The sequence below is a fragment of the Alexandromys fortis genome, unplaced genomic scaffold (genome assembly GCF_014885135.2).
Source record: "Alexandromys fortis isolate MF-2015 unplaced genomic scaffold, M_Fortis_MF-2015_v1.1 scaffold_4, whole genome shotgun sequence".
NCBI classification, from domain to species: Eukaryota; Metazoa; Chordata; class Mammalia; order Rodentia; family Cricetidae; genus Alexandromys; species Alexandromys fortis.
In genome coordinates this window covers 4955674-4966256 of record NW_026067944.1, presented here as the reverse complement: position 1 = coordinate 4966256, position 10583 = coordinate 4955674, and the positions used below count along the sequence as shown (strand labels likewise).

Here is a 10583-nt window from a genome sequence, read left to right as displayed (position 1 = left end):
ACACACACACACACACACACAGAGAGAGAGAGAGAGAGAGAGAGAGAGAGAGAGAGAGAGAGAGAGAGAGAGACATCAGGGTCTCTTGTAAGACTTAGGATACTAAAACAAGTAAGAGAAATGGGCTCCAGGGTGTCCATCAGTCAACAAGGGTTGGTGACTTCCTGTCCCGTACCAGAGCCAAGAGTGCACAAGAAGCCATTTCTGTATGATCTGCAGGGAGACAATAGTGGGAACAGCAAGGTAGTGAGAGCAAGAGAAAGATCCTCATATGCAGGCATGACCTCTCCAAGGAGAAGACCCTGAGTCAGGACCTGAGAGGGGAGCCAGGTAGTTGAAGAATGGAGGAAGAATGTTCTGGGAAGAGCAGGTGCAAAGACCAAGAGGGTGGAGAGAGCCAGACACCTGGGAGCTGAGTGGGACATGCATGAAGAGGAGTCCTGCTGCGGTCTGTAATAAAAAAATCCCAGCCAAACTGAAATGTCTGTCATCCAAGGTGCTTACGCAACATAGGATGCATATCTGCAGTAGAATACAGTGTGTCCATTCATAAAGGACAGAGGTTTGGTGTGTGAATATGGAGGCTGTCCCACAGTAGTGAGGAGATACTAGGAGTCCAGCCGACCTGTGTTCCGGTCTATTCAAGTGCCTTAGGGATAGTACCTCAGAATCCTCAGGAAACAAAAGCTGGGCTGTTTGCCTGCCCTGCAGTATGCCAGTCACAAACGACAAGCTTGGCCAAAGAAAAGGTTTATTCATGAGGTGTGAGGATGTGTGACACCCGAGCTCCCACCTGCCTCCCAAGAGGATATGGGGAGGGTCTTGGAGTTTGTTCAGCTTTTCCTTGGTTTCCTTCGCACTAAAACCCACTAAAGAAATTAGACATGGGTTGTGGATGCAAAGTTGAGGACCTGTGTTCTCAAATGCTTGGTATTCTTCCCTCTCGTGGGGGAGGGGTACAGGGGATGTTGTTGTTTTTTTCAATGTATTTAACTTACTTTAAGTGCATTGGTGTGAAGGTGTCAGATTCTCTGGACTGGAGTTACAGACACTTGTGAGCTGCCACGTGGGTGCTGGGAATTGAACCCAGGTCCTCTGGAAAAGCAACCAGTGCTTTTAACCAACAGCTTTTTGTTGTTTTTGTTGTTGTTGTTTGTTTTTGTTTTTTGTTTGTTTGTTTGTTTTTATTCTTTTACTCTTTGGGGGCCAGCCACCCAGCTCTCAAATAAATACACATGGAGACTTATTCTTACTTATAAATCCCTGCTTTGGCTTGTTTCCAGTCAGCTTTTCTTAAATTATCCCGTCTGCCTTTTGCCTCTGGGGCTTTTACCTTTCTCTATTTCTGTGTATCTTTTCTTTACTCCTCACTGTGTGTGGCTTTGTAGCTGGGTGGTTGGCCCCTGGAGTCCTCTTGATCCTTCATCTTCCTCCCCCCATATTTCTCCTATTCATTCTGCCTGCCAGCCCCACCTACTTCTCTCTCCTGCCTTGCTATTGGCCATTCAAGCTCTTTATTAGATCAATCAGGTGTTTTATACAGGCAAAGTACAATAGCTTTACAGACATAAATGTAACAGGAGAATGCAACACATCTATGCATCATTAAAACAAATGTTCCACAGCATAAACAAATGTAACACATCTTAAATTAATATTCCACAACAGGGATGAAGGGGCAGAAAAATTTGTGTGGTCACTTCTGTTTATACAAAGCAAAATGTTTATGAAGCTATATCTGCTTCTATCTATGCAAGTAGCATTTTGAAAAGACACATTAAAGAATAATTGTGGTTTCGGGAGGGAACACCTGGATAGCTGAGAGTCAGATATGAGGGGGCTTATTTTACACTGCCAATTTTCTTGGTTTTTGAACTTTTTGTTGTTGGTGGTGGTTTTTTTCTTTTTTTCTTTTGGAGTCTGTCCTGAAACTCACTCTGTAGATCACACTGGTCTCAAACTCAGAGATCCATCTGTCTTTGCCTCCCGAGTACTGGGATTAAAGACGTGTGCTGCCACTGTTATTCTTAAAAAACGATTAGAGAGCGGCTACAAACGGTTCCCGGGCGGGCTGGCGGAGCCCGCCATGGGAAAGCGGCTACAAATGATCCCCCGGGCTGGCTGGCGGAGCCCGCCATGGGAAAGCGGCTACAGGAGGGCACGCTTCCTTGGCCCACGGTGGCGGCAGGTAACAGACACGTAAACACAGGAAATAGCCATAAGTATTTATTAAGGAAGGGGGAGAAAGAAAGACAGAGAAGAGATAAAAGGAGAGAGGAGAGATAAAAGAAGAGAGAGAGAGAGAAAACGCGTGCGCACGCTAAGGAAGCAGAAAGAGAGAGAGGGTCCCAAGATGGCGATGGGCGGGTCAGAGGTTATGGGAGTGGGCGTGGCTAGGGCAGGGACCCAAGATTAACACATATACCTACAAATTTAGTATAAAAAGTGATTTTAACAAATACCATTGTTTTACTATTGGTTTGATCAGTCTATTAGTTAAAAAGAATTTATGTAAATACTTTATACGTATCAGTGATTGTCCTAGAAGTGGAAAATGCTGTGGTGAAAAGAAGGTGTTTCATATTCTATAATGATAGTTATCACATTATAGGAAAATTATAATTTAATAATCAAAACAAATATGAAATTATGTATAGTGTTATTATTACCAAACCCAGAACTTCTGTTTTAGGGATCCTTACAGCCCCCCACCAGGTGCTAATAGAATCGATGTGTAGAAGTTGCCATGATACTCATCCCCCTGCAAAGAAACAGAATAGGCCCCACAAGAAGAATTATCTAGGCCAAAATGACAATAGTGTCAAAGTTAAGGAATCTGTTAGCAATCCTATAATGCTTATAGAATATAGGACCATCATAGTGGCTACCTGTTTTGTTTGTTTAACTGATAAATCCTTGATGCTTAGAGAAGTGCCTAGAAATAAGATACCCAGAAAGTGAGTGGGATAAAGGATTACATGGAGGGGGGTGCGGGCAGGATAGGTTCTTTCAGAAAGGCTGAGGGAGTGTGCAAAGTACATTAGAAAACCAAAGACTTTCTAGTCTAGACAACAGTCCCATTGATAAGACCAGTGACCTGAGCTTGTTGACCAAAGTGCACTTGCTCACTTAGTTCATTTTGTCTGCACCTCCTTCCTGTAAAACTTTCATAGTGAAATTTTATTCTGTTCTCATTGATGAACACATTGAACATTTTAGAAAGAATTTATTATGTATTATGTTTTCATTTCTTTGCAAGAGTGTATGCCATATGTGTGAGCTGGTATGTATGGAAGACAGAAGAGGGTTTTGGACCCTCTTAATATGGGTGGTAAAAACCAATTATGAACAATAAATCCCAAAACCTTTACCTTTTAAGCCACCTCTCCAGCCCTATGCATGACACATGTTTAAACCAACTCAACACTTTCTATTTTTTCTCATCCAAGAAGTCTGAAATTTATTCAGACCCTCCCCTCTTGTTTCATCATCATCATCATCATCATCATCATCATCATCATCATCATCAGTAGTAGTAGTAGTATTTCTCAAAAAGTGGTTTAAGCTAAGCAGACTAGGGAAGAATGACATGGCATTGGCAACTTTGCATGTTAAATATGATTCTAGGACAGATGAATTCCTCAGGATAGTAGACTCAAGGGAGTATTTCTAAGGTGGGTGGAATGCCCAGAGCAGGCATAGTTGACTATTTTTAAAAGCAGTCCCAACCTTCTATTTCTGCTATTTACACTTACCCAAAAAGTAGACTATTGTTTTCTCTAGCAATGTGCTGTGTCTGCCCAGAGTAGGAAGCAACCCCAGCCACTGCCTCTCACCACCCCTTCATATATTTTCACTCTGGCTTTGGGTTATTGTTTCCCATTGTTATTTACTCATCAGGGAAAGATTCTGTTGTTTTTCTGTCCCCTCTCAAATAATATTCTATAAAGCATTTAATCCCATCTGCTACATGATTGCTAAATATAGGTTACCTTCATCAGCAAGGAAAAAATGTTTTTTTTTTTTTAAGAATGTATGTGTAGTAAGGAGGGGGCTACTTGTTTGTTTCCGGCTGCTTGTTGGTTCCTGGCTTCTTAGTCCCAAAATAATCATGAAGAAACTGTATTAATTAAATCACTGCTTGGCCCATTAGCTCTAGTTTCTTATTGGCTAACGCTTACATATTATTTTTAATTTATTTCTATTAATCTCTGACCACATATGGCCATGTGGCCATGGCTTACTGTCTAAAGTTCCGGGGCCCATCTCTGGCAGGGCTACATGGCTTCTCTCTGACTATGCCTCCTTTCTTCCAGCATTCCATTTAGTTTTCCCCACCAGCTCTGTTCCCCATAGCCATGCTATAGGCCCAAAGCAGTTTCTTTAATCAGTAATGGTAATCACAGCATATAGAGGAACATCCCACATCACCTCCCCTTTTTCTATTTAAATAAAAAGGAAGGTTTTAACTTTAGCATAGTAAAATTACATATAACAAAACAGTTATCAAGCAAGCATTAGTTACAGTACTTATATCTACTTTATATTTTATCATAACTAAGGAAAATTATAATAATAGCTACCTATTCTTCAACACTATCAAAGACTCTAGAAGGATATCCAAAACTCTAGAATTGACAGAGACATCTCACTGCCTGGACAGTCACCTCAAGTTCTTCTGTACTGTTGGGACGTTCATCTTCAGCCTACAGGGCCATAGTATCCAGCAGACTTTTCCATGAAGCAGTAAATTTCAAAGACAGTTCCACCTATATTGGCAGTTTTTCTGTCATTTCCTTCAGTATCCTGCAGAATGTCTAGCATACTCTTTCATGAAGCAGGAACCCGGAAGGAAAGTCTCACCTTTAGGCAAGTTCTGCAGTTATTTTTCTGTGGGTTCTACATGTCCAATTCTGCAAGCAGTCCAGGCAAGAATAGTTTCTTGGCCAAATGGCTAACTCTATAAGGAGCCTTTTCAATGTCCATATTTCTCTTGAAGTAGTTTGGTGCTGTCAGTAATTTGATGTGTCTCATTGTCATGAAAAGTCCTAAGTTATTAAAACATTTTAAATGTCATATTCTGTAGTCTTTGAAAACTTTGAAGAATGCCTATCCATCTGAAATACATCTCTGTACATCTAGAAAACTTAACCAACATGACTACAAGCTATTTAGATGATTATCTATTAACCGGTATTTCTTAATTATACATTACATTTTTAAATGAGCTGTGCACACAATACCTTAATCAAGATCAGAAATACATATACACAGTATAACAAAATTGACCTTTAATTTGTATTAATAAACCAAGATCCATACCCATGAAAATCTCTATAGCATATTCCCTTTAAATGTAAACAAACATTTACAAACAATACTCCAAAATATGCATAGTTTTCTCCAAATTTCTTCTTGCTGTTTATTGGACAAAGTAATTATTTTGAGACATGTTCAAGGTAATTTTTCAGGGAATCTTGGTCCATCAAACCACATCAGTCTAGAAGGATTCCACAGGTTTTTACCTTCTGTGGAAACAAAAGAGGAACCCTTTTTTCCAAAGCAACATATCCTTAGACCCAAATTCTGAAGTCAAGATATCTTTATAATATACATGCTGGTTTAGCTTTTCAGTTCATATAATGAAATGTTTCTCTCTAATGAGGTCCTTCTGGTGTGGGACAATTCTGTATTCTGTCAATTACATTTTAAATAAACGCTGATTGGTTGATAGCCAGGCAGGAAGTATAGGTGGGAAAACCAGACAGGAAGTAGAGGTGGGACAATTAGAACAGGAGTATTCTGCAAAGAAGGAAGCTCTTCTTCCAGTTCTTCCCAGACCCCCAAAAAAGCAGGAAATGACCTGCCCTGCTGAAAAAAATACTGAACCATGTGGATAACATAGATAAGAATAATGGGTAAATATAAGCTACAAGAACTAATAAGAAGCCTGAGCTAATGGACCAATCAATTTATAATCTTATGGAGACCTCTGTGTGATTTTCTCTAGGACTAAAATGGCTGGGGGACCAGGCAGGGCAGAAACCTCAACAAGCAGCCCCTCCTGCTACACCTTCACAGTCAAAAACTTCAAAGAAGACACAATAATATACATATTACAGACTCTCTGTGTATATTCCATATTTTCATGCTTTATTTATTTTTAGTCTATTATTTTTAATATTTATTTTATTATCTTTACTCCTTTAACGTATGACTGTCTGTACTTTGTTTCTTTAAAAATTTTGTTTTTTTAAGCATTTATTTCTTTTTATAACTCTCTCTACTCTTTTTCTTTTCTCTACCAAGCCTGTGTACATTTATCTAACACTGTGACCCAACCGAGATTTTTTTCCAATCTGAATCTGTCGTTATTGTGTATCTATAATTCTTTACTGTCCAGGAACACTTCTTAAAATGCTAAGTGCTTCTTATGAACTTAAGCTGCACCATTTCAAGGATATGTATGGCCTGCCTGCTTTTTCTGCCCAGTCCAACATGGTGGAGGAGGTCCATTCACTGCCCTTGAGCTGCACACACTGCCCCAGTTCCAAGTATGCAACAAGTCTATGTTGAGCCATTAAGCAGCTTGTAACATGCTGCTTACAAACCCCATGTAAATGCTCAGCCTCCCGAAAAAAACAGAGATTCTGGCAGCAAGGCTCAGAAAGCCAGCATTTCAAAATGGCAAGGCTTTTTTTCTGCTTCTTGCTGAATCAGGAAAACCTCTCTTAAAGAAGCCATGCCTAAACTTGTTTCTATCAAAACAGAGCCCACCCAAGAAAATGCTGCTACCAAACCATGCTTAACTCTGTTATTTTGTATCTAAGATTTCTTTTTAAGCTTTCTCAGGTTTTGCATTGATTTAGTCCACCACGTTGGTGTGCCAATTTGTAATAATGAGGGACTGCTTGTTGGTTCCCAATTGCTTAATCCTGAAATAATCACACAAAACTGTATTAATTAAATCACTGCTTGGTCCATTAGCTCTAGCTTCTTATTGGCTAACTCTTAAATATTAATTTAATCCACTTCTATAAATCTGTGTATCACCACCTTGCTGTGGCTTACTGGCTAAAGTTCCAGTGTCAGACTCTGGTGGGGCTACATGGCTTCTCTCTGACTCTGCCTCCCCCCCCCCCAGCATTCCAGTTTTCCCCCTGCCTAGCTCTGTTTCCCTATAGCTCTGCTATAGGCCCAAGAAAATTTCTTTCTTCATTAATGGTAATCACAGCATACAGAGGAAAATTCAACATCACGTCTGAAGGCAAATCTGCCCAACACACACACACACACACACACTATCATCCACACTCACAAAACCACATACACTGCACACATACATATGCACACACATGTGCATATGCACACATACACCCCTACACAGACACATATACAGACACACACACACACAGGTATGCTGTGGGACAATAGTCTTGTACCCTGTAAAGATCTGTTACTTGTATTAGTTTAATAAAATGCTGATTGGTCAGTAGCTAGGCAGGAAATAGAGATGAGGCAACCAGAACAGGAAAGGAAAGGCTCAGCTAGAGTTGTCACCCAGAAACAGAGGAAGCAAAATGAGAATGCCTCATTGATAAGCATATCAAACCATGTGTTTAACACAGACAAGAATTATGGGTTAATATAAGATGTAAGAATTAGTTAATAAGAAAGCCTGAGTTAATAGGCCAGACAATTTTCAATTAATGTAGGCCTCTGTGTATTTTTTTTGTGTGTGTGATTGAATGGTTGTGGGACCAGGTGGTATAGTAACCTCTGTCAACATAGGCACATACTTACATACATGTACTTACACATACACACATACGTACACAGTCATACACTCATACAAGCACATATGCACACATACAAGTAAACATGCACATGCATATGCACACATACACTCACTCACACAGAAAGAAATACACACACAAGCACTTTGCTAGTGACTTATCCCAGGATAGAGTAGGAAACATTCACATCTGAAGATACTACAGGAAGTGAGGATAAGGAAGAAAGATAAGAATGTGTCCAGGAGTAGCTGACTACTCATTTTGACCTCATCTTGTGCCTCTTCTTATTATTTGGAACAGTAAGTATGTGATAAAACACACACACACACACAGAAAATAGGCATAAATGGAAAACAAACCACTATTTTGTCATTTTAAATTGTTATTGGATTGTACTATGATATGTTTCAATGTAGTATAGGGAATTGTCTTATGTCTCTAAGCCATTGGTATTGTCCTAACTAAATTAACATTTTCAATGTAAATGAAGACTGCTCATTCATTTTCCTGCCACCCAGACCCAAATAATCACTCAGAAGCTATATTATTACAACACTGTTAGGCCTAGTAGCTCAGACTTCTTTTTAACTAACTCTTCCATCTTAAATTAATCAATTCCTATTAACCAGTGTATCTCTACAAGGCTGTGGTCTACTGAAAAGGTTTCAGGCATCTTTGTCCTTTGGCAGTTACATGGCAACTCCCTGACTCCACCTACCCTCTCTCTATATTTCTTCCAGCCTGGCTATATTCTGCCCTGCCATAGGCCAATGCTGCTTTATTCATTAACCAATAAAAGAAACACATATAAAGAAGGTTATCCCACATCATCTCCCCTTATCTGTCTAAATAAAAAGGAAGCTTTCAACTTTAGCATAGTAAAATTACATATATATAACAGTTATCAAGCAAGAATTGTAGTTACAATATTTAATTCATTTACATTGCCATCAATCTGTCTCATTACTCTAATTGTATCTAGACTTGGCTATTACTTTTCAAGTTGTGCTTGTCTAACCTATTAATATATGCCTTAAAAAGGCTCAATATTGTGTGCATTGAGAGAGAATTACAGTTACTGGCATACAACCAAGCACTATACAATATAAGTGAAATTATTCAAGAAGTACTTCTGCATATGGAAAATAGGTGCATGAAAGAGAGTTGTTTGGCTTTCTTAAAGTAAAGTTCACATACTCCTGATATTTACTCTTAGCTCATTACAATCTACCCTGAGTCTATTTAGTCAGTAGGCATAGCTAAGATGCTGTGGGAATTGAGTTTTAGGTTCTCATATAACATGATCGAAACACTGAATATATTATTTGAAAAATTATAAATTTGAATAGTAATGCTCAAGTTACCTTATGCAAAGGAATCATTTCTCTTCCAGAATGTGCTTCAAAGTATTGAACTTCGAGTTTCCTTAGTCATGAATTTATTGTCACACATCACAAAATCAAAGAAGCATATATTTAATACTGTTTGCACCTATACACATTTTAAACAGTAATGCTCACTTTTTTTTCAATATAAGTAAAATTGTGCAAAGGCAGACTTTATTTTCACATGGCTGAGAAATGTCTAATAAAAATATCAGGATGCTTTATAACATGGTTCCTATTACTTTTCCTGCTGTTGATCATCATAAAATGAGAGCTTCACTTTGCAGATTCAGAAGTAGAAAAATGCCGTGTGTTCTGGGGAAAGTTACTACTTCAATTTTTTTGTTGTTGTTGAAAAAAATTTCTGCCTCCTCACTGCACTACTTCAATTTTATATGTCTTTATATACTTCAATTTTTCTTTAGAGTCCTTCTTTGAGATTTTATTGTTCTTTTCTTTTGTGAAACAAATAGAATCGGTTATATGTTTCTCTGATAATTCAAGGACTTATAAATTGCCTGAGATTGAACTGTTGGTAGAGAGGGAATTTATGTATGTGCATGTGTGTGAGTGTATGTGTTTGTGTATATGAAGGTGTGTGTATGTGTGTATTTATATCAGATAGAAGGGATACAGATAAATGATGGACCTCTTGAATAAAACCACTAAGTTATTGAGTACAAATGATATGCATTCTGTCTTAATGACACAAGATTGTGAGCAGGACCTTTTAGGAATAGGAGTTCATATATTTTCATGGACTCTATTTGTGGTTCACTAGGCAATAATTTGAAATATTTAAGCTTTATTTCATGAAACTTCAGTAAAAAGCACAGCCATTTTCTCTTTGGTGTCTGAATATAATTCTCTATTTGTAATCTGTTAAAATTAATTCATCTTTAAATATGAAACAGTATTTTCTAAGACCAACTCCTAGGAATGTAAAGCCCTCCAGAAGTATAGTGGGAAAAAATACAGAGATCAAACAACTGCAAATAAAAATAATGTACCCTGTTAACTTGTTTTTTCTTAGTAAGAAAGTGAAGAGAAAAAACCTATCTAATTATATGAATAATGTCAAAGAATAGTAAATTTGAATCATTGCAGTGGTTTGGATGAGATATTCCCCCATAAATTTCAGAGATTTGAGTATTTGGTGCCATTAGTGGAACTCCTTGAGAAGGATTGAGAGGTGTGGTCTTTGTGGAATATACACGTTACTGGGAGTTAGCTTTGAGGTTTCAGAGGAGTAGTGATATTCCTACAGTGCCCTCTGCATCCTTCTTGAAATTAGAGATGTGAGCTCTCAGTTGTTTCTGCCACTGTGTCTGCAGTCCATCACCATGGATTCCAACCCTCTGGAACTGAAAGCTCAATTAAAATTTTTCTTTTCTAAGTTGCC

General features: G+C 38.4%; 1 long non-coding RNA gene across 1 annotated transcript in view; it reads left to right on the top strand.

The window, feature by feature from the left end:
• Nucleotides 1-2254, top strand: part of LOC126505669 (uncharacterized) — a 2889-nt gene extending 635 nt beyond the window's left edge. The window contains exon 2 of the long non-coding RNA XR_007592954.1: nt 2189-2254. This is a non-coding gene — a long non-coding RNA (uncharacterized lncRNA). The remainder of the gene's footprint in view (nt 1-2188) is intronic.
• Nucleotides 2255-10583: the final 8329 nt, after the last annotated feature.